This window comes from Artemia sp. Qi Xiang Cuo, chromosome 18 (genome assembly GCF_049724085.1).
Source record: "Artemia sp. Qi Xiang Cuo chromosome 18, ASM4972408v1, whole genome shotgun sequence".
NCBI lineage: Eukaryota > Metazoa > Arthropoda > Branchiopoda > Anostraca > Artemiidae > Artemia > Artemia sp. Qi Xiang Cuo.
Genome location: NC_142811.1, coordinates 55933500 through 55959893, shown reverse-complemented (window position 1 = coordinate 55959893; position 26394 = coordinate 55933500).

Here is a 26394-nt window from a genome sequence, read left to right as displayed (position 1 = left end):
TTTTCTAACTTTTGTGTGTTTTCGCAACAAAATGGCCCATATTTAAAACACCTACCCTTAGCTAGTTGAAAATGTGTATGAATTCCTCATTTTAACCCGTTTTGCAGAGGTAATAAAGGAACATTTTGTATTTTTTCTAACTTTTGTGTGTTTTCGCAACAGAATGGCTCATATTTAAAACACTTACCCTTAGCTAGTTGAAAATGTGTATGAATTCTTTATTTTTAGTAATATTGAATATTTAATAAAGGAATATTTTTTATTTTTTCTAATTTTTGCTTGTTTTCGCAACAGAATGGCTAATATTTAAAACACTCACCCTTAGCTAGTTGAAAATGAGTATGAATTCATCATTTTTAGCCGTATTGCAGAGGTAATAAAGTAATATTTTGTATTTTTCTAACTTTTGTGTGTTTTTGCAACAGAATGGCTCATATTTAAAACACTTACCCTTAGCTAGTTGAAAATGTGTATGAATTCTTCATTTTTAGCCGTATTGCAGAGGTAATAAAGTATCATTTTTTTTTTTTTATAAATTTTGTTTGTTTTCGCAAAATAATTTCTAATATATAAAAAACTTACACTTATCTAGTTGAAAATTTGTATGAATTCTTCATTTTTAACAGTATTGCAGAGGTAATAAAGGACTATTTTGTATTTTTTCTAACTTTTGTGTGTTTTCGCAACAGAATGGCTCATATTTAAAACACTTACCCTTAGCTAGTTGAAAATGTGTATGAATTCTTCATTTTTAGCCGTTTTGCAGTTTTTGTGCGTGTGTGTGTGAGTTTTTTTGTGTTTGTGTTCATGTGTAAGTTTGTGTGTGTGTGTGTAAGTTTTTGTGTGAATGTAAGTTTTCGTGTGATTGTGTAAGTTTTTGTGTGTGTGTGTGTGTGTACTTTTTTGTGTGTGTGTGTGTGTTAGTTTTGGCGTGTGTGTGTTATTTTTGGCGTGTGTGTGTTAGTTTTAATGTGTGTGTGTGTGTAACTTTTTGTGTGTGTGTGTCAGTTTTTGTGCGTGTGTAAGTTTTTGTGTGTGTGTAAGTTTTTGTGTGCATGTAAGTTTTTGTGTGCTTGTAAGTTTTTGCGTGTGGGTGTCAGTTTTTGTGTGTGTGTGTGTGTAAGTTTTTGTGTGTCTAAGCTTTTGTGTGTGGATGTTAGTTTTTTGTGTGTGTATGTAAGTTTGTGTGTGTGTGTGTGTGTGTGTGTAATTTTGTGTGTGTGTGTGTTTTTTTTGTGTTTGTGTGTGTTTTAGTTTTTGTGTGTGTGTGTGTGTGTGTGTTTCTGCTTCTTGGTGTGTTTGTTTTTGCGTGTGTGTGTAAGTTTTGTGTGTGTGTGTGTGTGTGTAAGTTTTGTGATTGTGTGTGTATGTGTGTTTTTTTTGTTTTGATGTGTAAGTTTTTTTGTGTGTGTGTGTGTGTGTGTTTGTGTGTTATTTTTTGTGTGTGTGTAAGTTTTTGTGTGTGTGTGAGTGTTTTAGTGTGTGTGTGTGTGTGTTAGTGTTGTGTGTGTGTGTGTGTGTTAGTTTTTGTGTGAATGTAAGTTTTTGTCTGAATTTAAGTTTTAGTGTGCATGTGTCAGTTTTTGTGTGTGTGTGTGTGTGTAAGTTTTTGTGTGTGTGTGTGTAAGTTTTGGTGTGTGTGTGTTAGTTTTCGTGTGTGTGTGTAAGTTTTTATGTGTGTGTAAGTTTTTGTGTGCATGTATGGGGACCGGGGGAGGACCTTTGGGGCCCAGGGAGGGCGTTTGGGGATCCGGGGGCCCTTGAGGATTGAGTGGTCTTTTGGGAGCCCGGGGGACCTTTGGGGACCGGGGGAATGCCTTTGGGAGCCCTGTGGACCTTTGGGGACCGGGGGGGCCCTTTGGGGGCCGGGGGGGCCCTTGGGGGCCGGTTGGCCAGTTGGGTGCCCTGGGGACCTTTGAGGACCAGGGTAGGGCCGTAGGGAGTCTGAGGAGGGAGTGTGGGGGATAACATGTCGAACTTTTTACTTTTTAGTTTACATTTTTTTTGGCGGCGCATCCCTGCGGCGCATCCTGCGGCACGTTCCTGCGGTGTCATCCTGTGGCACATCCCCGTGACGCTTTCCTGACCCACGGTGCATCTCTGCAGCAAATCCGGTGGTTCTGTCCTGGCCCATAGCGCATCCCAGCGGCGCTTCTCTGGCCCGGGGGACCTTTGGGGGCCAGGGGAGGGCCTTTGGGGCACAGGGAGGGAGTTTGGGGCACAGGGAGGGCCTTTGGGGGGCCGGGGGAGGGCCTTTGGGGCACAGGGAGGGCCTTTGGGGACCGGTGGAGGGCCTTTGGGACCCCGTTGGTCCTTTGGGAGCTCGATGGGCCATTGTGGGGCCCGGGGATGGCCTTTGGGGGTCTGGGTGGGCCTTTGGGGGCGCCGGTGGCCCTTTGGGAGCTTGGGTGGCCTTTGCGGCCCGGGGGCTTCCTTCGGGGTTGGGGTAGGAGGATTGGAACCCTTTGGGTTGGGTTAAAGGACCTCACAACACTGTTCAAATGGAACTTGTGTATTATAACGACCACAGAGTTTCACCATTAAATTCTCTTCTAAAATCCCTTCAAAAATCATCTTTTAAAATGTCTCTAACTATTTCGCCGAAATAGTTCCATAACCTGTCTAAAACACTTTCGCCCAAATAATCCCTAAACGTAATTCAGCGTGTTCCTTTTGTTTTTGATCTCTGCGCTAATGCATTTCAAATTAATAAGAAACCTGATTCCCGCGCTAAAACAATTCATCGCTAAGATGTTTCTTGGAGAATTGTTTCCATGGCCTTTGGCTATTAATATCCTTTGGAGTTCGACCAAAAGAGTTGTTTCCGAGGCAAAGACATTAATGACTTGGATCTATTCCTGGAGAATCGTTTCTATGCGAAAATTTTTAAAGTCTGACAGATGATATCATTGGTTGATTGATCTGTCAAGAAAGGGGAATTAATTTGTTGTTTCTAAGGGGAATTATTGATTCACGATAGGTTAATTGAGATCGACATCACATGTGTTCCAAGGTCGATGTTGTTGTTGTTGTAAGTGCACGCTCTCAGCGAATGTCAAGGTCGATGTTGTTGTTGTTGTTTTTGGCACGCTCTCAGTGAATGTCAAGGTCGATGTTGTTGTTGTTGACACATTGGAAAAAGAGGTCATTGACCGATTACGCAATCATTCTCCCTAGGGAGGCTATGCCCATATAAGGAGTTCATTCAGTAGTAACACCCCCCATTCTACTTATATATTTGTACATTAGATTAGGGGGGTATTCTAACCCCCACCCCCTAGTGTGCAAATATATAGCCCAAACTATATAATTCCAATGTATTATGTCCCCCGCCACTTTTTTTCCACTGAACTTAAAATAATTGTTCTTAATACAGATAAATTGTTCTTAGATTGTTCTAAGAGATTGTTCTAAGATTGTTCTTAATAATTGTTCTTAGACAGATAAAACGGGTTAGTTCTCGAGTTGGTTCACAGCGTAAATTTGAGTGTCGGCGGTACAATACATAAGTACCTAAGGATGTTTCGAAATCAATTATTCATTTTGTAATTAGTATATGGTGTTGTCGTTTGTGTATTTAAAGTACCATGGACATCAAGTAGAAACATCCCCCCCTGGGCCTGGTAGGCTCTATCATACCTTAAAACCGCGATTATCTAACATTTGACTTTGGTTGCCTCAAATTAGAAAATCAGTAGGGCAGTATCACATTTTCATCAGCTTTGCCACGTTGAACCATGAAAATAAATAATCAAGACTGATTAGTTAAACTTCACTACTTAAAATCCAAACTTTAATGACCTGTTGATTCCCAAAGGCAACTACACCTTCTTAAGGTTTTTGGTACCATATGATTTTAGCTTATTTTTTGTTGATTTTTCGTGCCAGTTCCTTGTTTCTTTTCAGGCGCCCGCTTCTATTAATTGCTTCTATTAATTAATTGGACATGGAGATCATTTTCATTAAAAATATAATTCATGAATTTTCCTCAAATTTGTATATATACATGGTTGTGTAAGTTTCCACTTAATTAATTCCAACAGTCAGATTTCTTTTTCACTGTCTATGGTACTTTAAGTATCTACACGCTCATTTTTGGAATGTAGAAGGTGATCTTATTTAAGGAAAAAAAAATCTTGAGTTTTTCAGGAAATATGTTTCTTAGTCAAGTTGGAACTTTCGTCATTTCTGTAGCGTTTTCAGAAAAACTTTGGCAGATGGAAGACATTATGGTTGGTTTCTTTTTTTTTTCAAAACGTTATCTTAATTATAGGGGAGCAAATTTAAAATTTTTCCTGGACACTGAGTGGCTATTATCAATTATTTCTTAGTAATTTAACCATGGTATTTTGTAAACTTTCTGGGTTCACTTCTCTGTGAATTGTCCACTTCTCTGTAAAGTGTGACTTCTTCTCTTTGGAGTCTTATGGTAGCGTTGACCTATTATCTGGGTTCTACCGGTGGAGGATGTCTAGTTGTACGCTAGAATCCTTTACAGTACAACCTCCTGTTGTACGCTAGAAACGGAGCTATCCTCCATTATTTCTGAAGTTACTACTGGAGTCTCCACTGGAATCTGGTATATAGTTGATGTTGAATCGATTCTCCTATGTCTACGATTCTCTATCTCCAATTCTACAATTTTTGATTCCTCCGATATTGATTTATTTGCTATTACTGGTTGCTTTCATATGTGGAGTAATTTCTGTTCGTTTTGGGTTTTAGCGTCACTCGTTACTTTCAGTTAAAAAAAATTGTTTTTTTTTTATTTAATCCCTTCCAGAGACGAGGCAAAGAGGATGAGTCATCAAAGCTTATAGGCGTGGACTGCGTTCACTATGCAACACGTTTAAAGAAAACTAACCTGAAACTTGCCTGTGGCAATTAATTACTACTTTGTGTTCAAAATAGATAGAAAGAATATTGAATTGAAAGTTTTTTTCGATTTTCAAATAAACACGGCTAATTTTTGCACAAAACATTCTATGCCCTTTCAGCTATTTTTCTGCAAAAAGTATTTTGTAATACTTCCATTAATAGTCTTAATATCTGTGTTTTTTGGCTTCATAATTAAGAGCATATAAATTGTTCGTTTCTGTGTTATTGACTCAAACTCTTAATCTTAAACAGTCAGGCATAAAACGTGTTCAAAATAAGTATTAACATAGATTTTTTTTTTTATTTGAAAGCTTTTAATTTAAGTTTTTATTGTTGAATAAATACGGCTGATTTTAATCTGAAATACGATATATCCAGCTCTTATATCGGCAAAAATATTTTGCACAACTTTTCTTTTAAGTGTTAATATATCTTGTGTCTTTTGATTTTAGTATGTAGAGTATATAATTTTTTTTTATTATTATTCCTAAATTTGGAGTGCTAGGTATTGTTAGATATCTGATTTGTCACTAGTCATTTATCAAGATTCTAGGTGACTATTGAACCTTTTTTTGAAAGAGCCAACAGAAAAACTTTTAGAGATAACTTCCCCAGGAAGATCATTCTAGATCAAAGTGCAACGTCGAATGAACCTAATTATTGTTTTGTTTATTTTTTTTTCAATGATTTGTTTCATCTCTTTCTTTATTTGTTTTAAATTATTTAACTTGAACTTTCATATAATGCAGCTAGTGAGCTCTTGTGTCCCAATACAGTCTCTAGGGACTTCGCCACTAACTCCTGCCTCTGTTACTTTGAGCGTAGGAACTTCAAAGCAAAGTCCAATGTCACAAACTCCCATTCATTCATCTCAGACTCAACGCTCCCAGCACAAATGCACGAGCAGATTTCACACAAATATCCTCCAATTGTATATACAAGTAGTGTTGGCTTTGTCTTTTGAGACAGTCAGCCGACGTTGAGGCTCACAAAGTGATGTTAAAAGTATCGAATAAGGATTTCTTCTATTCATGGAAAGATCAATTGCGAATTCTATTATATAAAGGATAGGCATCAGTAGTCTTACGCAAGTAATCGGTGTTTCTGACGATGTTTGCTGTTACTGCATTGATTCCCGTGCAAATAGGCTCTGAATGAGAAAACGAAAATCAAAACATAGATCTTAGAAGTTCCTACTTCCCTATAATAATTTGATATTTAAAAAGTCATACAGAAGACTATACCATTTTCCATGTTAGTAGAAGTGACCCTATTGACCCCATGTGGCACCCCTGCTGCCACCTATAACTTTTTTGCACACCCACATAAGAGCATAGCCACCCTAGGGAGACCACATGGTTAATGGGGTCAATGACCTCTTTTTCCACGGTCAATTTATTTGATCTTTTTATGTGTAATAACTCCGGGGCGAAGGTTGCACATGCGCATTGAATTCTAACGGGAACAATGTTATTGATCTAGGACTCGAGGGGGAAGTGAATTTCCGAGAAATTGATTGCGTAATCGAGGGGGAAGTGAATTTCCGAGAAATTGATTGTGTAATCGAAGGGGAAATTGTTGATTCACGAAGGGGAAATTAAGAAACAAACATGGCTTCTTTAATCTGTGATTTACATAATCGCTAGGGGAAATTATTGATTCACGAAGGGGAGAATTATGAAACAAACATGGCTTCATTGTTGTTTGGCTAGCTTAACCTGAGAAATTGATTTACATAATCGCTAGGGGGAATTATTGATTCACGATAAGGGAATTAAGAAACATTAAGGCTTCTTTAATCTTTAGAACCTAGGGATTTATTTATTTTTGTTGTTTTTGGACTCGTACATGCTAGGTGTGACGGTCAAGGGGTCCTGATACAGTACACAGTTATTTCACGTGTTTCATTCTCAGTCAATCATGGAGTCGGTTACATCCTCCTTCTCAGCCACTCAGAGACGTGCTTACATATGATTTTCCCCGTTACATAACAATTCACCTTGAGATTTCGTATATAACGGGTGTGCAATTCGATTCAATTATCAGAAAGTATTTTGACGCTGTGTAAACAACAATGGATAAATTTGATGAACTTGAAGCCTTGGCAACTTCAATTTACCATGTAAGTACATTTTGTATTTTCAAACGAATTTTCCATGGACGTCCTCCCCTCTATAGTTCCATCTCAATCCCCCCTCCTGCCCCCCGTGTGTTTAACCCCCACATTAAATCACAAATACAGCAGTCTCGGTCCCGTTCTCTTTAACCCGCCAACCCCCCCCGCCCACCCCCATTTTTTTAAAAAACAAAAATCAAGCCACAAGACCTAAGGGTCCGGCCCTATCAATTTCCAGCTAAATCCCCCCCTCCCTCCATTGTTTTACAATCCCATATTCTCGCAAAAAGAAATAATTATCCTTCCCTCTATATTTCCAGCTAAATCCCCCCCCCACCATTGTTTTACAATCCCAAATTCTCGCAAAAATAAATACTTTTCCTTCCCTATATATTTCCATCTAAATACCTCAACCCTTGTTTTACAATAATATGAGAGCAAAAAGAAAAACCTTTTTGATAAATTTGGCCTTTCTGTAAGCCCTATCAACTTCGGCATATCTCTTAGCTATTAACCCGATATGTTTTGACAGTACATTTCCGCAGGGTTATAATTACTTTATCGTCCCCTCTTCCGATGTGTTTACAAATGCGGCAGGCAAAGGGACTATTCTTCTGTCAAATTAAAACACTTTTAAGCAATAATTAGAATTGTAGTTTCGTAACCTGTATGGAGAAGAGAAACAGATTAAGTTTAACAATATATTTATGGGCATTATGTGAAAGGGGGCAATACATCTCTTCTAACAGCTTCATTGTATTTAAAAGTAAGGTGTATTATTTTTATAGAAATATACGCCCATTGACAAGAAAACTAATGTGTAAATTTATAATTTTTTCATGCATTAAATAAATTTTAATTTATAGTCCAGGGTGTGAATCCAGGATTTTTGTTGGGGGCTAGCCCTTTTATTGGAAATAGAAAAGATAATTGCTTCGCTTTCGATTGAATAAAACGCATGATTAACTTTATGAGAGTGTAGACTTAATTTTCCTAAATTTAGGGGGAGTGACTATGGGTTTTGTGCTTTCTTAGTTATAAACTAAACAAAATAATGTTTAATAACTTTCTTTCTTTAAAAAGGGGCAAATTATTTTGATTTGATTTTTCTTCTCTTCTTTAAGGCAAATTATGAAGAATTTGCGGACACTGCTTTGATGAGACCTATGGCTGGCGCAAATAGCGACGAATGCGTGCCCCCTCCTTCCAAGAAAGCGAGGGCCAATAATGCGCCCCCTGTCATGCAATATGATCGCTGGCCAAAACCCCCCAGCTCCACACGACCTGCCCAAGTGCAGCCACCTCCGCAAGCCACTCTTAATCAAGCCACAATGCTGTCTGGCCAAACACTAAAAACAGAGTGGGTGACGAGCTTCAATGCCGAAACCACACCGACACACGCTATTTCAAGGGGCTCAGAAGCTACCCCGACTGCACAGGTCACAGCTCCTATACAAGAAATTAACGTCATCAGTCCCTTCGCCCTCCAACTCACGTTACCTGGACCCGGCTCAGTCACACAAGAACATAGGGACGCCACCCCGTCCACCCTCCAACACACGTTACCTGGACCATCCGGCACCCAAGCTCGGAGGGATTATGCAAATGTAAGTATTTTTTCCTACCTTTCTATTTATTCATTTTTCAGTCCTTTTCAATCCCAAAATAAACTTATCTCTGTGAGATATTAAGCCCTCGCCCCAACCATTGTTTTAAATTTATCGCCCTCTTAGATATCTACCTTTATTTTTTTGCAATGACACCACTCATGTCTCTGCTCCCACCCTCCCGAGTATATCTAGCAATGTATTTTTTTGCAAATAAAACGAACTTGTATAATCAGTGCTCTCTCTGTCGATATCTCATAATAGACTCAGTTTATTGCCCTTATCTTCATAATAACTGCATTTGAAAATCAAAATGCTATTTTTTCTAATCTTTGATATTTTCTCTGTTGCTATCTCTTCGCTGTTATCTCATAAGCGAATATTTTTCATGGGTAATTTCAATTAATGCTCACCATTTGAAACTCAAAATCCCCATTTTTTCTAATCTTTACTATTTTCTCTGTTGCTATCATATATATTTTAGATACCTTTGAAACACCGACTGCTCTTTTTCACGTAATTTGAGAGAGAGATTATCCCCTCTGTCACATATTGACGTTCTAATTTACACTGAATATTTCAATCGTGCCAAAGATTTTAGCGAGGGGAAACCGACTTAACGGTTCAATCCTGGAACATTCGCGCGGTGGATTACAATAATTGTGAGTTAATGAAGAGTTCACCGAACCTATAGAACGGGATTAGAGAGAAACTTGGACTTAGGCTGTCTAACAATACGGTTTTTTGGGGCATTAGGTAAACGGCTGCGACCCGTGGAGTCGGTGGGCCGGATAAGCATCGCGGGACGTACTGCGGGCCCCGAGACGTGCCACAAGGATGTTCTGGGGCCCTGAGAAGCGCCGCCACGGGTCAGGGAAGTGCCACAGGGATGCGCCACGGGTCAGGGGAGCGGTGGGGAACGCGCCACGGTTCCGAAAAGTGCCGTAGGGATGCACTGTGGCTCCGAAAAGCGCCACGGGTCAGGGAAGCGTCACAGGGGTGCGCCACGGGTCAGGGAAGCGTTGGGGGAAGTGCCACGGGCCAGGAAAGCGCCACAGGGGTGCACTGTGGTAAAGTGCCGTGAAAAAAAAAAAATTTTTTTAACACATTGAAAATAAAAAAACAAAGTGGCGCTTTATATTTCATATATTATATTATATTAAGTCGAAATAACAAAGTGTTATTATTAAATAATAATCAAAAATTTAAAAACAGTAGGGATGATTTGAACACTTTGAAAATAAGCTATTTTTTTTCATTTATAGATTGCATTGGTCCCATATTCGCCGTCTAGTGAAGAGGATGCATCTTTGGAGTCCCCCAACAATTTAACATGGGATAACTCTATTGAAGTACCTTATAATATTGATGAGTTTTTTGCTGATTTTTTTAAAGTAGATAGTAGCACAGTTGAGCTGGTAGACTTGAGCCCGAATACTTTACAAATTTTAAATGATTTTACAGGGAACCCACCAACCTCCTAGACCATAACGACTCCACTACAAACAACTGACGTGGAGCCTGCGCCAGTTATTGTTGACCAGCGGGGGGGAGGGGGTAATCTCCACGCGGGGGAGGGGGGTACAACTCTCCCAGACTTTCAGCTGTCAAACAGAATTTTAAATAATAGAGGTGTTTTCACTGCACTGTTTGGTGAGCCCTTTAATACACTCCTGGGGGGTAATTGTGTTTATGATCCTATAGAAATTGTGCATAAATATTTAGATAAAGTTCATTCACGACGTGAGAATCAAAGTCTGGTGGTTGGGTGTCGGGATTACAATAAGGTTTCAATTGTTTTAAAATAGTTTCATTTGATTGAGTGGAAAAGCTAGGTGTATTATCATTATGTACATTCCGAGATGCGTTTGGTTTATTCAAATTTGGAAAATTTTGAGGGTGCTTTCATGGAGTGGATCGATCAAATTATAACAAATCTCGAGAACTAAAACGAACATGGAAGTGGCTCAGTAGTTTTATTTATTGAAAATTTAAGTGTAAATATTTGTAAAATTAAGAAAGATTTTATTTTAAGAGGGGGGGCTAGTTCTGAAAGGGATACTATTTTAAATTATAATCCAGATCTAGTAGGTTGTCGTGGTGTCCAGCGGATCTGTTTTGAAACAGGTCATATGTGTTTCCGATATGCTTTCCTTATCTCAGCATTTAAGCTTCTAGCTCGGGACGCTACCAAGAAGAATTTAGACAATTGGGCTGTACATGGGAAGGAAGGGTCCGTTTTCCCAGTTGTAGATTTTTCGTGTTTAGAGGGGAAAGACCCAGTGACGCTTCGAGCTATTGATATTTTTGAAAGGGCTAATTTCCACTTGAATATTGGCGTTACTGTGGTCCAGTATGAAACTGAATTTGAAGATGGGACTCGTTCAAAAAAGAAGGGGGTGGTTTTCCCCGTAAGGAGCCCCTCAGTTGATTTGATTAAACACTGAGGTTGGCTGCTTTACACACCACCTAGTCAACTGAACACAATCGGTCATTTTAATCCTATCGCTGACAGTAGTAGAGTTCTGGGGGGTGGGAATCAACAGAGTGCCCCGTTTCTACTGTCCGACATGTCTCTCCAGATTTTGGACTGAACTAAAGTTACAAAATCATATGAAGCATTGTAGCCGCCATGGCTATCAGACAGTGGAAACGGTTTCAGGGGATAGGTCAATTCTACGATTCAAAAATTTTCAGAATACCCTTCTCCAGTGCAACAAAATATCTTTAGATTGTGAAGCTAAACTGGTGGAAATGAACGACCCACAATATCCAAACCAGGTCAAAGAACATCAGGCTATTGCAGTGTCCTACACCCACGCGCAAAGAGACAGTTCTAACACCATGCGGTTGTTAGAAATAGTAGAAACATTGGATGAGCGGGAGTGCATGTTCAAGGCATTGACTAAACTGATTGGCACGGCTAATGGTGCTATTTCTCGTTTGATAATTACCCATTATCCATTGGTGCGGTCTGTAGAGGATCGTCTCGCTATTAAAAATCAAAAAATATGTTTGGGTTGGTAAGGGGGAGTATGCAGAGGAGGGGGATAAGGGGAATAAAGGAAACCGGGGGGGGAGGGGTACAGTGTGAGATAATGACACGGTAGCGAAGTACCGCGCCTCGCCAGCGAGTAATTTTAGAGGAGGTGCGCATCAATAGTGTAATTTAAATGTGAGCCAACAGTTTTTTATCCCTGTTTTTATTCATAATTCCAATTATTATTTGAAATTTATTTTACCGACACTGGCACGTATGCACAGGGGGGGAGGGGGAGTAGATTGTCCATGGGTGAATAGTTCATTTACCTACAACATCATTCCCAAATCAGCTGAGAAGTTACTGCTTCTCGAACTGAAATGGCAGGCAGTGGATAATGGGCATACGTGTTGGAATAAAATCAGGTTTTTAGATTCCTTTAGTTTTTCCCCCAAGGCATTGAGTCAATTGATTCAAGTGCAAAAAAGCGACAATTTGATAGCTTTCCCTTGCTTAAACAGCACTCTCCAGACGGTGAAATGTATGATCTGTTGACCTGCAAAGGTATATATGCATACGATTATTACTGTTCTGGCGCACGCTTAAGTGAGGAGAAACTACCTCCAATTGAAGCTTTTTACAATTCACTGACCAACAGTGAATGCACAGCCGAGGAGTATGAGTTTGCCAAGAAGGTGTGGTCCAAGGGGGATTGTAAAAATGGGTCGGATTATTGTAGACTGTACTTGGCCAGTGACGTTCTAACTCTATTGGATATAGTCTGTAAGAACACAGACCAGATCTATTCAGAGTTCGGGTTAGATATTGGTTATTCTTTTTCCACACCCCATTTAGTAATGGATTTAATTTTAAAAATTAGCAGGGAGTACATAGGCCTAATCACTGACATAGACCAGCACCTTTTTGTAGAGCATTCAATGAGGGGAGGGTATGTTTTTCATGGGGACCGCGTCTTATCAATCGATCCGAGCGGGCAAAGCAGCGGTGTAAAGTCAAATACAGTGTTCTCGGACATGAACTCGTTGTACTCCTCGGCAATGTCACACTACTTGTTGCCGTGTGGGAACTATAAATGGCTTCAGAATCCATGTGAGTTCCCCGACATTACCATCGTCGAGGACAACTGGCCAAAAGGATGGTTCTGTGAAGTTGATGGCCACAGTCCGCTAGCACTTCACAACTCAGTCAAAGATTTTGTCTTTCACTGTATCACTCGACCGGTGATCAGGGACTCGCTGAGCCCCTACAATCGTTCATTGGTTGAGGATATGGGGATGCATTGGACTCCCTCTAAACAGAAACTGATTGCTTATTTGGACCCTAAGGAGAATATCGTTGTTCACCATGTGCTTTTGCATTGGATGGTGAACAATGGCTTCAAAATCACCAAAATACATAGGGTCCTACAGTTTAATCAGTGACCCTACTTGAACACGTTGATCGACACCTTTGTCGATAAACGCTCTCGGTTACATTCAACGGTGGTGACGGAAATGTATAAGCTTATACTAAATTCTGTGTTTGGCAAAATGTGTGAAAGCGATCGTAATAGATCTCGCGGCGACGTCGTGACTGACCCTCTAGAGTGTGCACGAATTATTGCCGATCCCAATTTTACATCGTTCACGAGCATAGAGGCTGGCATGGTTCTTCTACACAGGCGAAAGCGAAATGTAGTACTGAACAAGAATATAGCAGGCGGCAGTTCAGTACTAGAAATTTCAAAAAAGCTCATGTTGTCGTTCTTTTACAATTTGTGCAAGGTGCAATGACCACGGGAGGGGGAGGTTCAAATTTACTATGGGGATACAGATTTTCTGCTGTTAAAGGTAAATGGGACTGAAGATTTGGACTTATTGGGTGATTTGCAGTAGGGGGAGCACATCAGCTCACGGATGGATTTCACCCACTGGAAACCAACACTCTAACCCGAGTTGGTGAAACGTCAAACCCCCAACCAACTATTAAAATTAAAATCAGAGACGGGGAGTGATTTGATATCCAGGGGGTGTTCCCGGGCCCCAAAGTCTATTGCGTGGAAACTCATTGTGGGGAAGAAAAGAAGGCGTGTAAAGGGCTGCCTACACATTTTGTAAAGAGCAATTTTAACATGAGCGTGTACAGAGACTGTGTAGAAAGTAGCCTAGTGCCAAGAGCACAAGTGCTTGCAAGTCGCTCTCTACAGTATAGAAATTATACTGTGAGAGTGGAGAAGAATGCAATGTCGTGTATATCCGACAAGGTCTATGTGCTCGAGAATGGTGTGAGTGTCTTACCCCACGGCCACTACCGTATTTCAGATCAATTTGAATGCACTGACTATCGCAATCAACTTGGTCTGGATAAATTAACCTACCCAACTAACCTCCACCACCCCTCAACCTGTTCATCTAACCCCAGCACTAACCCAACCCCTAACCTAACCCATAGCAGTGATGTCAACTATTCTTTTTCGCCCCGCGGGGCTCCCGGGGGGGGGGGAGGGGGAGGGGGTCCCTTCCCGCGGCCGCCCAAGGGGGGGTCCCGCCCGCGGCCGGCCGGCCTTCGGCCCCGCGGTCCCCGGGGGGGGGGGGAGGACCCCATTTTTAAATTCATAACGTTCAACTGTGCTGCTAGTTCCCATGTGTGTATTTTGTTGTACAAAAAGTGTTGTATAGAAAAGTGTTGTACAAAGATGTTGTACAGAAAAGTGTTGTTGATGATGGACAAAAAAGTGTTTTTTTTATTGTACATAAAGTATTGTACAGAAAAGTGTTTTTTTTTAAAGACAATAAGTGCTTATTTATAAAGTGTTATCATTGCCCTGTGCTGTTCATTTTTACTGCAAATACAGTTTTCATTTTTACCACCGGAGAAATTTTGTCAACTGTTCTTGTTGAACAAGTGTTATTATTATTTTTATCGTTTTGTATGTTGACTGCACAAATATATGTTTTCATGCATTGTCTAAATAAATGCTGTCTTGTCATATTGTTTTTTTGTTGTTGTTCTTGAATAGATAGATCTATGGGGAAAATTATTGCTACTTATTCATTGAGCACATACGATTTAGAGTTAGTTGCAGTCCGACTGGTGTCCACCCAAGATCAGCATTAATCAATTAAAAACAAAATACCGATTGGGTATGTGTGTAACCTAAAGGTTGGGGAGAACAACACTTTTAGCTCAACTAATTCAAAAGTTCTATAAATAGTTTGTTACAAAACCAAAAAAAATCAACTTTTGCTATAGTCTCTGTCAGGAGTCCTCTGATCAAATCAAAGCTATTGCCACATCCCTACCAATACAATTCATACGAGGACTTGATGTTTTCAATAGTATTGAATCGAACTCGTGGCTGAGTATTGATGATTTGGCTGATTCTATTGAACAGTTCTTATATGATATGCTACAATTGTTCACCGGTTGCCCACATCAAGAACATATTTCCATTAAAATAGTTCTACACAATCTTTTTCATCAGAGCAAATGTATGAGAACCCTTGCTTTGAATTGCACTGTTTATATCATCTATCGAGTCGTTAGTTATTATATCTCGCGCCAAAATCTCAATAATCAGATATAACCCCGCACCCCTAACAGTAGTTTGTCAGCGTACACAAAGGCGACTAGCAATCCCTACTTGTACATTTTGCTGGATCTTAATCAGAGCACTCCCGAGGATCTACGTGTAGTCACCGACATTTTCAACAATGAAATTACAGTATATCTTCCGGTGAACAGTAGAAAAGACTAATAGTCGTCATTATGACACTGAAGAAACTACACGAACAACGGCATATGTTTTCCGTTTTAAGCACTTCAAAACCGTTGCTTAGTAAGGATATACTCAAACATGGTGTTGACAATGATTTCATTAATCTAATATCTTAACTTTTTTTAAATTTGACTGAGGGCAATGTTCAACTGCCAGAAGGTGTTAGACAACAGACAAAGCAACATCGATCAATTCTACATGCCTTGGCTTGTAAAAACACGTGAAAAAAATTTAAAAGAAAACGGCTCCTTCAGGCAAGCGGTAACTTTTTCACACTTTGACTACCGATAAGTGCAGGACTTTTAAACAGTTTTCTCTAGAGAGAGAATGGTAAAACCCTATAAATTGACACCATTTGAACTTGTCCTCTCGCCCATCGAACATTTTGAAGACAATCTAAGCAAATTCATTAATGATGAGAATTTTGCCGATGACAAAAAACTGCTTTTTCTTCAAGATGCATTGCGACGTGTGGAAAAACATAAACCCGATCGTGAGAGACCTGCCATCGTCGTCGATCCCCCTAAGAAACATATCCTCAAGATTCTGTACAGCATCGATGGAGAAGGAATTGAATTCGATTGTATTGAAAATTGGAAACCTATTGCCATTGACCTATCGAGAACAGAGTAAAAGAGTATTATCCTATCTCATGTTGGAAACTGGTGATGAGCATCAATTTCAAGTCGAGAGCACAGGGAAACAAATTATAATTCAGGGAAAAAGTTATAATCTAGTTGATTTAATTTGTGATATGGTGACGAATCGTAAAGAACTCTTATCCTTTGACGATAATCTATACACCTTTCTGTGTGCAATAAACCTTCCCAAAAGTCTTATTGGCAATAAGCAAATTCTAAAGAAACTAAGAGAATATAGTCCTCCTCCAACAACATCATTTAAAAAAGAAGAAGATTCAATATGTGAAGATACTAGCAGCACCAGCAATGATTTTACAACACCTGTGACTGCTATTCAATAGCAAGGACGAATTGATTCACCCTCCAGTGTGCCAAAGGGGAGTGGACGTGATACTACATTTTTACTCTCAAACCGTATGAGGTTTTTAATTGTGTTTATGAAAATATTGGCAAAGTGAGAAGTTTAAGTTATCCCGAAACGCTTTACAAAGCTGTCTCAGGCACCACCACCACCACATTGAAATATGTAAAATAGTATCTAGAAAGTTAGGCGAATTAAACGCTACATTGTAATCACAGGCTTCGCAGTAAACACTATCGACAAACTAAAGCCTTTTTCCCTCTTCATATAATGCAAATAGATCTTTTAACTTTAGACGCAGTTCAACGGTGTCACAATGTGCCCTACAAATATATTCTAGTGGCAATCAGTATCTTTAGTCGCTATGCATATGCCATTCCACTACGATCAAAGAGAGGTGTTGAAGTTGCTCGGGGCATTGAAAGTATTCTCGAACAGGATTCATATAGAAAAATTCAATCGGATCGTGGTAGTGAATTTGTTAATCCCCATGTGCAAAAGGTTCTTTTGAAATATAATACAACACTTTATCATAGTCACAGCCCGATAAAGGCTGCATTGGCTGAACGATTAATAAGAACGATTCAACTATTAATATCAAGATATTGCACATTGAAAAATACACAAGCTTTTATTCATGATTTAGATAAAATCATGTTGATTTATAATCAACGACCCCATCGATCTCTGTCCAACTCAAGCCCTCGGGATGTTTACTACAATGAAAATACATTTGATGCTTTTCTAAAGCAATACTCCAAGGTTGAAAAAGAGAAAAAAAAGAAGAAATTCAATGTTGGTGATACTGTTCGAATTAATAGAACCACCAATATTTTTGAAAAGGGGAATTATTTATTGAGCACCGAACTTTTTAAAGTGTCTAAAATCCTGGACAACATACCCATAACTTATCAACTGCGAGACACCATATATTATGAGATTCTCGGTGTTTTTTATGAATATGAACTGCAAAAAGTTAGAAACACTAGTGAAATTTATCAAATTGAAAAGATATTAGAGTCGTACACGCCATGGTAAGAAACAGTTGCTTGTTCGCTGGCTAGGATACAACTCGGATTTTGGTTCTTGGGTCAGTGCTGAAGATATTAACAATGCCCAATGATTTCTATGTGACTTTCATGTCCAATGTTTCTGATCCTCTCTACAATGATTTGAATAGAACAAGTGCTTTTTGGACGAAACTCTTCCCCACCATCAAATTCGATGACGGAAAGTATGAAGTGGCTCTTTTCGACTGTACTCTCAAAAATACCTATGACATCCTGAGAAAGGATCGTAAATATGAAATAAAAATTAGACCCAATGATTTGCCGCCACCACCAGGTGATCAAGAACAAATTCAAAAAATCAAGTGGTTGGATTATCCATATATTGAATTACCCTACGAGGAACTCACCTGTATGAATGATGTATGTCGTTCTATGAATAAAAGAATTTCCGCTCGTAAAAAAGGTGCTTTTCATTTCAACTATTCGAAGGAGGAGGGCAAGATCTACATTAGTTCACTTATTGCCAGTGGCAAGGTTATTCTGAATGATAATCTAAAGTATGTTCTTGGCTTTAAGCTCAATATAATCAATGGCAAAAGTGCCGGAAACACTAATTTCATTTTTGCTGACTACCCGCCTGCCTTCTCCACAGACACTTGTATATTTCTCTATGCTTCATTTGTGGAAACATCTCCGGTTGGTAATTCAAATGTTCCCCTCCTACGAGTTCTTGAACAAAAAACCAATCAAGAACATATTCATCATTACAATTTAAAGCATCATCTATATAGCCCCATAAACACTTGCTTATTGAAACTCTGTCAGTTAACACTAAGAACTGAAATGGGTAATCACATCGCGATTTAAAAGGTGTTAGCTGTGATTACTTATCATTTTCGACCCGGTGTTCAATAGCAAGATGTCTCATAAAAATGTTTTATTCCCTTGTCAAGATATTGACTGATATGTTAATACTCTTGGCCCAAGACAACAGGGCAATGGAATGGACTATTACAAGGGTCGCTCGTCAATGTCTGGCTACGGTCTTGGCAGTTGGTTTGCTAAGCTGTTTCGCTCTTCACTACCACTGGCTAGAAAATATCTTGTACCGGCTGCGACAGATTTTGAATCCTCTACACTATACGATTGGGGCTCTGGCAAGGATTTTTAAAAAAGTGCTTCGGAAAATCTTAGGTCCAGTGCCCGAACCCTTGGCGAGAGATTAAAACAGAATGGTAAAGGTTTAAAAAGGTCAAGAAACAACGTATCACTCATCAGTCTCCGCTCAGGACGGAAACGTAAGACATCCCTTTTGTCAAAGAAAAGAAGGAAAAAGCCGACACGTAGTGTAACCAGAAGTCCCAGGAAGAATAGAATTGTCAGATCGAAACTAGATTTCTTCTCCTAAAATGTCCTACCTACAACATAAGGATTCCCAACCTTCAATCACCGCCTCATTGAATCTATTCAATGCTGAAAATGTTGATGTGAGTGTCAAGCATGGATACTATGAACAATTTTATCCACAACAACCCCTCTCCGATAATCTCCACTTTCAAATTTATTCCAATGAAGACTACTTTATGGACATGTCTTCAACATTTATAGATTTGCAAACGAAAGTCCGTAAATCCGATAATTCAATGCCGATTCGGGGCGATGGAATATCCTATGAAAATTGTATACTACATAATTTATTTAGTCAAATTAGTGTGTACATCAATGGCACGCTGGTGAGCACAAGCAACAATCTTTCAAATTATGCTAGCTATATCCAATTCATGCTGATGACACCCAAGTCATACAAGGAACTGAGAGGCGCCTCCAATTGATATGAATATATTTCTAATACTGAGTTTACAAATGAGCTTATAAATACTACAACTACTTAATTACACCTAGTTGGAAAAATATATCATGAAATATTTAATATATCCCAATGGCTACCGCCCAATGTTAAAGTGGATATAAAATTGACACTTGCACCCTCCAATTTCATATTGAGAAAGGAACTTGCTGGCAATCCCGATGTAAGTCTCTCCCTCACCTCAGCACTACTACCTTTACGTAAACAGCAGGTTATGAGTTCTGTTGCTTTGGCCGTGGAAAAACTGAGAGCCAATGGCAAAAACATTAAACTACTTGGTCCTCATACAATCACCAATCACCGTCATATTGCCGTGGGGTCACGCACCTTCACCGATTCATCCTTTATCAATGGCGAAATTCCCTCGAAATTGGCATTGGCATTTGTAAAAAGCGCCAATGAAATAGGATCAAGGACAGAATGTCCTCATAAATTCGAAATGTTTAGACTTTCATCTCTTGTGTGCAAAGTAAACGTCATCCCACTCTACAATCTATCATTTGATAAATCCTATAGAACATTGTACAAGTTGACCGTGCACACCCTAGATCATGATTCGCAACTATTTGAAAATGGTATAACCGAAGATATGTTTGCTAAAACACACGGTATCGTTGTACTGGATTTGTCTGGCACACAGGATATGAGTCTAGTACGTACGGGGAGTGTGCGTTTAGAGTGTACATTTGCCGACCCATTGGCCGAGAGTATTGCCCTAATCTCACTAAATCAATATGAAACCTATTGGGAAATCACTCCCGAAGGTAGTGTTCTACTAGACTTGGCGCCATGAACACCAGTCAAATAATCAATTTACTTAATATGGACCCCTACATGTCCCAGTACAAATCCTATTGTCTACCCTCAGACTATCTTGGAAAAATTTAAAGCGCGAACAATACCTTGATTATTGTTAATAGCAGTCCGTCGACTGTGCTGACGGGTCATTGGCTGTGCATCTTTCAAACAATGAAGAATATCGAATTTTTTGATCCTCTTGGTCTACCCTATACATTCTACACACCTCACATCAGCAACTATATTCAGAGCAGTGGGAAAACTATTATTCAAAATCGGAAGAGGGTGCAGGATCTAACGACTAAAAGCTGCGGCTTCCATGCACTAATATATTTTGTGTTCCGGTGTCGTGGCTATACTTACAAGCAGTTTCTACACATTTATAGTGACAATCCACGTCTGAACGACTTTCTAGTGGAAAATATCCTCTCAGACCTATACAGTATTGATTTCAGTGCCCTAAGAGTAAAGTGCTTAAAAAATGTTTGTGAATTTGTTTATTAATAAAATGTAGATATAAAACAATGTCGCTAAATCCTTAATTTTAGATTTCTTCATCGAGGTATAGACAATTGTCGCGAATCCCCAATGTGGGTAAATCTTATGGATTCGTTTTATATTTATTTTGATTTACGTCAATGTCGGGATCACATTTTCTACAGTACAATGTAACTTCACTCTTGTCATATCTCTTTGTATAGTCAATGATACTATTTGCATTCATATTATGAAATTCACGAGTTTCAATCTGTATATTTGAAGCAATATCACTAACAGTGTTTTAAAGTTGTGAATCACATTCGGTATCTGCCAAATAAAAATAACATGGTTTATAGTCATAATAGACAGTGTCGTCACAGCGATGACGTAGAAACCAAATTGTTTTGTTGCTCCTACAGTTGAATCGTAGACCAGATTCCTCTTCCCAGAATAATTTAAATCCTCGACGATACCAATCTCGTAGAAATAAACTAAAATCACGTTTAGGATTCTTTCCAATCATAGCGGGGTAAGTATTCTCCCACTGATCACATTTATAATAGTGACAATTGGAGCACAGGTGCCCTCTAGGGTGAGAGTCACACGCCTCCTCAAAACATGAATTACATCCTTTAATTTGTACTGCATAGCCTCTATGTAATTTACAAGGATTACATAATTTACACTTTTCACTATAGTCATCAATAATTGTACAATTCTCACATTGAGTCCAACTGCCAAGAGTGTACATGCACAATGGACATATATCGAACATTTTTCGGTTTCTGATGTCAACTCACTCACAGCTAAAACGAAACTGATCGTCCTCACTCGATAAATTCAATGAGAGGGAAATGGTGGGAGAGAGGAGTAGCTCTGTGACGTTACCTCTTTCGAATGATGGGGGCGCCATCTACATTGACTCCATTGGCAATGTTTTCAAAAGTATACCCACAATATGATTCTGCTTTGTTCCAATTAATATATCAATAAATTGACTATAAGCATTTGAATCACATTTTAAAAGCTTCATACAATAGTCCAATGGGGGGAGAATCACTCCTCATTATATTGTCAAGTGTTCCCCGACAAGAGAATATCCTGCGTTTAAGAGATAACTCGAGAAAATCATCATCCAAAATCAAATGCTTTTCCATAAACACTAGATTTGATCTAATTCTATCTTTCTCAAATTTATTCATTTTTCAGTCCTTTCACTCCAACTGCTGACTCTAGACTGACCATGATTCATTAGCCCTAACCAGAAAAGAAAAGGGAACATTTTTGATTTCGAAACAATTTTACTGAATAATTACAACAACAACAACAACATCAATAATACAGAGCATGTACAATCAGCGATACTGTTTATTGTCTTCAATATGTTTCACCAATGCACTTAAAGCACATTGAAGTCTATTCACATGTGCTATATCAACTTTAGCGGCGAAACATAATTGATCCTCCATTTTAAATTTGCTCAAGGATCTCACATATCTTGCATATACTGCATCCCATTCCAGACAAAGCCGTGATCCTTTCGTGATTTCCACCGCAGTGTTTGGTGCTCTTGTACTATTATCATCAACTCCACTATCAACTTCTAATAGGGTAAACATTCCACTCATCGCCATTGTCAACACACACACAAATATATATCCAAAATGATTAAAGTCAAAATGTTCTTCTTCTTCTCACTCCTTTGAATTCTAGTCACAGACTAATAAACTCTAGAAAAAAAAACCGGTCCTTATATTCCGGCCGCCGCTAATATGAAGCACATCTCTGATTGACCGAGAAGGAGGATGTAACCGACTCGCTGATTGGCTGAGAAGGAAACACGTGATCTAACTGTTTCCCATTCCTGGACACCTTGACATTCACCCCTAGCATGCACTTGTCCAAAAACAACAATAATAAATAAATCCCTCAGGCCTAAAGATTAAAGAAGCCTTAATGTTTCTTAATTCCCTCTTCGTGAATCAACAATTCCCCCTAGCGATTATGTAAAACAATTTCTCAGGTTAAGCTAACCAAACAACAATGAAGCCATGTTTGTTTCATAATTCCACCCGTCGTGAATCAATAATTTCCCATAGCGATTATGTAAATCACAGATTAAAGAAGCCATGTTTGTTTCTTAATTTCCCCTTCGTGAATCAACAATTTCCCCTTCGATTACACAATCAATTTCTCGGAAATTCACTTCCCCTTCGATTACGCAATCAATTTCTCGGAAATTCACTTCCCTCTCGAGTCCTAGATCAATAACATTGTTCCCGTTAGAATTCAATGCGCATGTGCAACCTTCGTCCCGGAGTTATTACACATAGAAACATCAAATAAATCGACCTTGGAAAAAGAGGTCATTGACCCCATTAACCACGTGTTCTCCCTAGGGAGGCTATGCCCTTATTTGGGGTTCAAAAAAGTTGTAGGTGGCAGCAGGGGTGCCACATGGGGTCAATAGGGTCACTTCTACTCATGTTTAAGGAAACATATTTTTAATTAATTTCATTTTTATTTTCCTGGTCTCCCCCAGGCCATTCAGCGTGTCCCCAGGTGGCGATAGGGGAACACTCTACAGATATGTAGGGTACCTCCATAGGAGGCACGGACCAAGGGGGGATCTTGTCCCTGGGGGTACATAATAGAAACTGGGGCACCCTTGCCCGGGGTCATAAACACAGGCGGAGGAGGAAGAAGGCCCCTCAAATGTACACTCAAAAGGGCCCACTGGTTTGTCCAAAAGTCCTATGAGTTGAAAACCTTCTCCCAGTAATGGGTTAAATTGCATGGTGATGCAGAACACCATCGCGGGAGGATCCTCTATAGAATGACAACTGCGGCAGGGCGTAAGATCCAGATCTATGGACAACGGCCTCTGAAAAGGGCTTCCTCGCCCCTTTTGGGGTACCTGCAAGACTGGGGACCTTTCGGTCAACTCTATTCCCATTTGAAGAGTGGTACCCCTCGAGGAAATTATAGCCTAGTAAACGACACAGCATTCGCACGGGATTCTGACTAATGGACAATTTGTCTGGGCTTGGTATGTTTTGATGGGCGTCTTTGGGCTGAAAAACCTCTTCCTAGCTAATTTATCTATTATGGGTTGCCTCCCCGTAGTAGCATAATATTTGTAGGCATGAATATATAATGAGTCGGAGGTAATAGGCTTGAGACTGTCTCTGCAGGATTTCGACTCTTGTTGATAGAAGAGCATTGCCAAGTGCTGAAAACCATGTTGTGACCAAGATGGGCCCAGGATTGCACAAAGCCTCCATTCATGGAAGTCCCAGGGACTTCTTGCTGTCCGGTTCTAAGCCGGCTTAAGCACTTCGGTGTAGACTTGAGAAGATATGTGATCCCGGTCATGCACTGGTATCCGGGATCATTGCTTTTCCTGATGCAAAAATAATTTCAATGATTTAAAGAACATGAAAATTGAAACTTGGAATGTTACGACGTTTAAAAATGAGTATCGTATCAACATTTTGACTGACGAATTCAGACGATTCGAACTGGATTTATTAGGAATTTCAGAGACTCATATCCCAGGGGTAGGAAGCATGAAATTAGGTGATATAGAATTTGTTTACTCAGGCAGGAAGGATAGGGTACATAGACAGGGAATTGGGCTCATGATGAATAAGGAAGCTGCTAAGTCTTGTTTAGGCTGGGAAGGTATTAATAATAGAATACTAATTGCTCATTTTATGACTAGAAAGTTCAGGGTATCAGTTATAGTAGTGTACGCCCCTGTAGAACCAACTGACGGAGATACTGGTGACTCAGATGAATTTTACTTACAGTTAGAGGAGCAAATAGACAGGATCCCAGGTAGAAATATGATGTTATTACTAGGAGATTTTAACGTCCAGGTCGGTAGAAATAAGGATAGATGGTATCCTAGTCTAGGTAGATTTGTTGTAGGAAAAGAAAACAGTAATGGATACAGACTGCTGTAATTCTGTAGGTATAACAATCTAGTTATAACCAATACGGTGTTTGGTCATAAAATGGCTGAAAGTTAACATGGTATTCAAGTGATGTTAAAACAGCAAACCTTATTGATTATGTTATTGTAAACCGAAGACTGGCAGGATCAATACAAGATACTAGGGCATATAGGAGAGCTGTTGTTGATGTTAAAAGTAAAGATCACTATCTAGTAATGCCAAGGGTTAATTTAAAGCTGAAATATCGGAAGGGTAACTACCTCCCGGGAAGTTATGATGTTGGTAGACTCCAGTATAAGAATTTGAGAGAAACTTTCCAGGAACAGTTGAACACTAAACTTGAGAGTTTAAAATTTGATAATGTGGAAGATGGTTGGAATAATTTTTGAAAAATAATTTGTGAAGTTGCTGAAGGTGTATTAGGGAAGAAAGCTAGAACTGCAGCTAAGAATATTAGTGAAAAAGCTTTATGTTTAATAGAAAGGAGAAAGGAATTGTACATAAATTATCTGAGTGATAGATGATATGACTACAAAAGGAATGTAAAGAAAGTGGAGAAAGCACTAAAATATGAACTAAGGAGGTGTGAAGTGGAGGCCATGGATAAAATTGCCGAGGATCTGGAAGATGCAGCTCGACGGCATAATAGTAAAATATTGTACTGGCACGTTAACAAATTGAGAGGGAGTAGTCAATCCCGACTTGGCCCAGTTAAAGATAGGAACGGGGTCGCAATTTGCGATAAGGAAAAAACTAAAGAGAGATGAGCCGAAAATTTTGAGAATTTTCTTAACCGAGATAGAGTTGCAGGAAAAAATATAGAGGAAAAAAAGTTTTTGATACCTTGGATCTGAAGGAAGATTTGTTTTGTGAGGAGGAATTAGAAACAGTACTAAAAGGATTAAAGAATAATAAGGCTCCAGGTGCTGATAGGGTGGTGAATGAGTTTTTTAAATATGGTGGCTCTGAGGTTAGAAATAAGTTACTGAAGATTATGAATATGATTTTTGAAAAAGGGGAAGTACCTAACGATTTTAGGATTGAATTTATCAAGTATTTTGGGCAATAGGTTGCATCAAGACTGGGCTGGGTAATTGTAGACAGAGAAAAGCCAAGACAGATAGTCCAAGTAACTTCTGCGGGGAAAAAAGACCCCTGTTGAGGGGGGAACATGTTCGGCACGCTAGGTTGACGTGACATATCTCTAAATTAGAGATTTGTGTCTAAGTTAGAGATTTGTCACGAAATTAGAGATTTGTCTCTAATATGCCTTAGCGTTAGCTAAGGTGTAGCTAACTTTATAAGAAAGGTGATAAAAGTGAGTATGGTAATAATCGAGGCATTAGTCTGGTCTCTGTAGGTATTACATTACTTAGTAATATGATACTTTTTAGACTGAGATATGCCGTAGACAAAGTTTTAAGAGAAGAGCAGTGCGGTTTTAGAAAAGGTAAAGGATGTGTCGATCAAATTTTCACTCTTAGTCTAATAATTGAGAAGTGCCTGAGTTTTCAAACACCTTTGGTCCACAGTTTTATAGATTATGTGCAAGTGTTCGATTCTGTTGATAGAAGACCTTTAGTAAAGGTTTTATCCTTGTATGGTATTAAATAAAAAAAAACAAGTTTTTTAAACTGAAAGTAAGGAGCGACATTAAAACTTAAAACGAACAGAAATTATTCCGTATATGAAAGGGGCTGTCCCCTCCTCAGCGCCTCGCTCTTTACGCTAAAGCTTTTTATTGTTTTAAAAAATAAAGTTTTGAGACAGAGTCAAACTTTAGCGTAAAGAGCAAGGCGTTGAGGAGGGAAACCCCTTCCATATACGGAATAATTTCTGTTCGTTTTAAGTTTTAATGTCGCTCCTGACTTTCAGTTAAAAAAACTTGTTTTTTTTTATTTCATTTGTGAATGATTTTT